Consider the following 6,138-nt stretch of genomic DNA (forward strand, 5'->3'; position numbering starts at 1 on the left):
AACAAGGCTGAAGTCAGGGCAGGTGAAGAAGACTCGTAGTCCTAGAACAAGGCTGAAGTCAGGGCAGGTGGAGAAGACTCGTAGTCCTAGAACAAGGCTGAAGTCAGGGCAGGTGGAGAAGACTCGTAGTCCTAGAACAAGGCTGAAGTCAGGGCAGGTGGAGAAGACTCGTAGTCCTAGAACAAGGCTGAAGTCAGGGCAGGTGGAGAAGACTCGTAGTCATAGAACAAGGCTGAAGTCAGGGTAGGTGGAGAAGACTCGTAGTAATAGAACAAGGCTGAAGTCATGGCAGGTGAAGAAGACTCGTAGTCATAGAACAAGGCTGAAGTCAGGGCAGGTGGAGAAGACTCGTAGTCATAGAACAAGGCTGAAGTCATGGCAGGTGGAGAAGACTCGTAGTCATAGAACAAGGCTGAAGTCATGGCAGGTGGAGAAGACTCGTAGTCATAGAACAAGGCTGAAGTCAGGGCAGGTGGAGAAGACTCGTAGTCATAGAACAAGGCTGAAGTCATGGCAGGTGGAGAAGACTCGTAGTCATAGAACAAGGCTGAAGTCATGGCAGGTGGAGAAGACTCGTAGTCATAGAACAAGGCTGAAGTCATGGCAGGTGGAGAAGACTCGTAGTCCTAGAACAAGGCTGAAGTCATGGCAGGTGGAGAAGACTCGTAGTCCTAGAACAAGGCTGAAGTCAGGGCAGGTGGAGAAGACTCGTAGTCATAGAACAAGGCTGAAGTCAGGGCAGGTGGAGAAGACTCGTATTCCTAGAACAAGGCTGAAGTCATGGCAGGTGGAGAAGACTCGTAGTCCTAGAACAAGGCTGAAGTCAGGGCAGGTGGAGAAGACTCGTAGTCATAGAACAAGGCTGAAGTCATGGCAGGTGGAGAAGACTCGTAGTCATAGAACAAGGCTGAAGTCAGGGCAGGTGGAGAAGACTCGTAGTCATAGAACAAGGCTGAAGTCATGGCAGGTGGAGAAGACTCGTAGTCATAGAACAAGGCTGAAGTCATGGCAGGTGGAGAAGACTCGTAGTCATAGAACAAGGCTGAAGTCAGGGCAGGTGGAGAAGACTCGTAGTCATAGAACAAGGCTGAAGTCAGGGCAGGTGGAGAAGACTCGTATTCCTAGAACAAGGCTGAAGTCATGGCAGGTGGAGAAGACTCGTAGTCCTAGAACAAGGCTGAAGTCAGGGCAGGTGGAGAAGACTCGTAGTCATAGAACAAGGCTGAAGTCAGGGCAGGTGGAGAAGACTCGTAGTCATAGAACAAGGCTGAAGTCAATGCAGGTGGAGAAGACTCGTAGTCCTAGAACAAGGCTGAAGTCAGGGCATGTGGAGAAGACTCGTAGTCAGAGAACAAGGCTGAAGTCATGGCAGGTGAAGAAGACTCGTAGTCATAGAACAAGGCTGAAGTCATGGCAGGTGGAGAAGACTCGTAGTCATAGAACAAGGCTGAAGTCATGGCAGGTGAAGAAGACTCGTAGTCATAGAACAAGGCTGAAGTCAGGGCAGGAGAAGAAGACTCGTAGTCATAGAAGTCATAGAACAAGGCTGAAGTCATGGCAGGTGGAGAAGACTCGTAGTCATAGAACAAGGCTGAAGTCAATGCAGGTGGAGAAGACTCGTAGTCATAGAACAAGGCTGAAGTCAGGGCAGGTGAAGAAGACTCGTAGTCATAGAAATCATAGAACAAGGCTGAAGTCATGGCAGGTGGAGAAGACTCGTAGTCCTAGAACAAGGCTGAAGTCAGGGCAGGTGGAGAAGACTCGTAGTCAGAGAACAAGGCTGAAGTCAGGGCAGGTGGAGAAGACTCGTAGTCAGAGAACAAGGCTGAAGTCATGGCAGGTGAAGAAGACTCGTAGTCATAGAACAAGGCTGAAGTCATGGCAGGTGGAGAAGACTCGTAGTCATAGAACAAGGCTGAAGTCAGGGTAGGTGGAGAAGACTCGTAGTAATAGAACAAGGCTGAAGTCATGGCAGGTGAAAAAGACTCGTAGTCATAGAACAAGGCTGAAGTCATGGCAGGTGGAGAAGACTCGTAGTCATAGAACAAGGCTGAAGTCAGGGCAGGTGAAGAAGACTCGTAGTCATAGAACAAGGCTGAAGTCATGGCAGGTGGAGAAGACTCGTAGTCATAGAACAAGGCTGAAGTCAGGGCAGGTGGAGAAGACTCGTAGTCCTAGAACAAGGCTGAAGTCATGGCAGGTGGAGAAGACTCGTATTCCTAGAACAAGGCTGAAGTCATGGCAGGTGGAGAAGACTCGTAGTCCTAGAACAAGGCTGAAGTCAGGGCAGGTGGAGAAGACTCGTAGTCATAGAACAAGGCTGAAGTCAATGCAGGTGGAGAAGACTCGTAGTCCTAGAACAAGGCTGAAGTCAGGGCAGGTGGAGAAGACTCGTACTCCTAGAACAAGGCTGAAGTCAGGGCAGGTGGAGAAGACTCGTAGTCATAGAACAAGGCTGAAGTCAGGGTAGGTGGAGAAGACTCGTAGTAATAGAACAAGGCTGAAGTCATGGCAGGCGAAGAAGACTCGTAGTCATAGAACAAGGCTGAAGTCATGGCAGGCGAAGAAGACTCGTAGTCATAGAACAAGGCTGAAGTCAGGGCAGGTGGAGAAGACTCGTAGTCATAGAACAAGGCTGAAGTCATGGCAGGTGGAGAAGACTCGTAGTCCTAGAACAAGACTGAAGTCAGGGCAGGTGGAGAAGACTCGTAGTCATAGAACAAGGCTGAAGTCAATGCAGGTGGAGAAGACTCGTAGTCCTAGAACAAGGCTGAAGTCATGGCAGGTGAAGAAGACTCGTAGTCCTAGAACAAGGCTGAAGTCAGGGCAGGTGAAGAAGACTCGTAGTCATAGAAGTCATAGAACAAGGCTGAAGTCATGGCAGGTGGAGAAGACTCGTAGTCATAGAACAAGGCTGAAGTCATGGCAGGTGGAGAAGACTCGTAGTCCTAGAACAAGGCTGAAGTCAGGGCAGGTGGAGAAGACTCGTAGTCAGAGAACAAGGCTGAAGTCATGGCAGGTGAAGAAGACTCGTAGTCATAGAACAAGGCTGAAGTCATGGCAGGTGGAGAAGACTCGTAGTCATAGAACAAGGCTGAAGTCATGGCAGGTGAAGAAGACTCGTAGTCATAGAACAAGGCTGAAGTCAGGGCAGGTGGAGAAGACTCGTAGTCCTAGAACAAGGCTGAAGTCAGGGCAGGTGGAGAAGACTCGTAGTCCTAGAACAAGGCTGAAGTCAGGGCAGGTGGAGAAGACTCGTAGTCCTAGAACAAGGCTGAAGTCAGGGCAGGTGGAGAAGACTCGTAGTCCTAGAACAAGGCTGAAGTCAGGGCAGGTGGAGAAGACTCGTAGTCCTAGAACAAGGCTAAAGTCAGGGCAGGTGGAGAAGACTCGTAGTCATAGAACAAGGCTGAAGTCAGGGCAGGTGGAGAAGACTCGTAGTCCTAGAACAAGGCTGAAGTCAGGGCAGGTGGAGAAGACTCGTGGTCCTAGAACAAGGCTGAAGTCAGGACAGGTGGAGAAGACTCGTAGTCCTAGAACAAGGCTGAAGTCAGGGCAGGTGGAGAAGACTCGTAGTCAGAGAACAAGGCTGAAGTCAATGCAGGTGGAGAAGACTCGTAGTCCTAGAACAAGACTGAAGTCAGGGCAGGTGGAGAAGACTCGTAGTCATAGAACAAGGCTGAAGTCAATGCAGGTGGAGAAGACTCGTAGTCATAGAACAAGGCTGAAGTCAGGGCAGGTGAAGAAGACTCGTAGTCATAGAAGTCATAGAACAAGGCTGAAGTCATGGCAGGTGGAGAAGACTCGTAGTCATAGAACAAGGCTGAAGTCATGGCAGGTGGAGAAGACTCGTAGTCCTAGAACAAGGCTGAAGTCAGGGCAGGTGGAGAAGACTCGTAGTCAGAGAACAAGGCTGAAGTCATGGCAGGTGAAGAAGACTCGTAGTCATAGAACAAGGCTGAAGTCATGGCAGGTGGAGAAGACTCGTAGTCATAGAACAAGGCTGAAGTCATGGCAGGTGAAGAAGACTCGTAGTCCTAGAACAAGGCTGAAGTCAGGGCAGGTGGAGAAGACTCGTAGTCCTAGAACAAGGCTAAAGTCAGGGCAGGTGGAGAAGACTCGTAGTCATAGAACAAGGCTGAAGTCAGGGCAGGTGGAGAAGACTCGTAGTCCTAGAACAAGGCTGAAGTCAGGGCAGGTGGAGAAGACTCGTGGTCCTAGAACAAGGCTGAAGTCAGGACAGGTGGAGAAGACTCGTAGTCCTAGAACAAGGCTGAAGTCAGGGCAGGTGGAGAAGACTCGTAGTCAGAGAACAAGGCTGAAGTCAATGCAGGTGGAGAAGACTCGTAGTCATACAACAAGGCTGAAGTCAGGGCAGGTGGAGAAGACTCGTAGTCATAGAACAAGGCTGAAGTCAGGGCAGGTGGAGAAGACTTGTAGTCAGAGGACAAGGCTGAAGTCAGGGCAGGTGGAGAAGACTCGTAGTCCTAGAACAAGGCTGAAGTCAGGGCAGGTGGAGAAGACTCGTAGTCCTAGAACAAGGCTGAAGTCAGGGCAGGTGGAGAAGACTCGTAGTCCTAGAACAAGGCTGAAGTCAGGGCAGGTGGAGAAGACTCGTAGTCCTAGAACAAGGCTGAAGTCAGGGCAGGTGGAGAAGACTCGTAGTCCTAGAACAAGGCTAAAGTCAGGGCAGGTGGAGAAGACTCGTAGTCATAGAACAAGGCTGAAGTCAGGGCAGGTGGAGAAGACTCGTAGTCCTAGAACAAGGCTGAAGTCAGGGCAGGTGGAGAAGACTCGTGGTCCTAGAACAAGGCTGAAGTCAGGACAGGTGGAGAAGACTCGTAGTCCTAGAACAAGGCTGAAGTCAGGGCAGGTGGAGAAGACTCGTAGTCAGAGAACAAGGCTGAAGTCAATGCAGGTAGAGAAGACTCGTAGTCCTAGAACAAGACTGAAGTCAGGGCAGGTGGAGAAGACTCGTAGTCATAGAACAAGGCTGAAGTCAATGCAGGTGGAGAAGACTCGTAGTCATAGAACAAGGCTGAAGTCAGGGCAGGTGAAGAAGACTCGTAGTCATAGAAGTCATAGAACAAGGCTGAAGTCATGGCAGGTGGAGAAGACTCGTAGTCATAGAACAAGGCTGAAGTCATGGCAGATGGAGAAGACTCGTAGTCCTAGAACAAGGCTGAAGTCAGGGCAGGTGGAGAAGACTCGTAGTCAGAGAACAAGGCTGAAGTCATGGCAGGTGAAGAAGACTCGTAGTCCTAGAACAAGGCTGAAGTCATGGCAGGTGGAGAAGACTCGTAGTCATAGAACAAGGCTGAAGTCATGGCAGGTGAAGAAGACTCGTAGTCCTAGAACAAGGCTGAAGTCAGGGCAGGTGGAGAAGACTCGTAGTCCTAGAACAAGGCTAAAGTCAGGGCAGGTGGAGAAGACTCGTAGTCATAGAACAAGGCTGAAGTCAGGGCAGGTGGAGAAGACTCGTAGTCCTAGAACAAGGCTGAAGTCAGGGCAGGTGGAGAAGACTCGTGGTCCTAGAACAAGGCTGAAGTCAGGACAGGTGGAGAAGACTCGTAGTCCTAGAACAAGGCTGAAGTCAGGGCAGGTGGAGAAGACTCGTAGTCAGAGAACAGGGCTGAAGTCAATGCAGGTGGAGAAGACTCGTAGTCATACAACAAGGCTGAAGTCAGGGCAGGTGGAGAAGACTCGTAGTCATAGAACAAGGCTGAAGTCATGGCAGGTGGAGAAGACTCGTAGTCAGAGGACAAGGCTGAAGTCAGGGCAGGTGAAGAAGACTCGTAGTCATAGAACAAGGCTGAAGTCAGGGCAGGTGGAGAAGACTCGTAGTCATAGAACAAGGCTGAAGTCATGGCAGGTGGAGAAGACTCGTAGTCAGAGGACAAGGCTGAAGTCATGGCAGGTGGAGAAGACTCGTAGTCAGAGGACAAGGCTGAAGTCAGGGCAGGTGGAGAAGACTCGTAGTCATACAACAAGGCTGAAGTCAGGGCAGGTGGAGAAGACTCGTAGTCATAGAACAAGGCTGAAGTCATGGCAGGTGGAGAAGACTCGTAGTCATAGAACAAGGCTGAAGTCAGGGCAGGTGGAGAAGACTCGTAGTCATAGAACAAGGCTGAAGTCATG

The sequence above is a fragment of the Rhinoderma darwinii genome, chromosome 4, assembly GCF_050947455.1.
Source record: "Rhinoderma darwinii isolate aRhiDar2 chromosome 4, aRhiDar2.hap1, whole genome shotgun sequence".
NCBI lineage: Eukaryota > Metazoa > Chordata > Amphibia > Anura > Rhinodermatidae > Rhinoderma > Rhinoderma darwinii.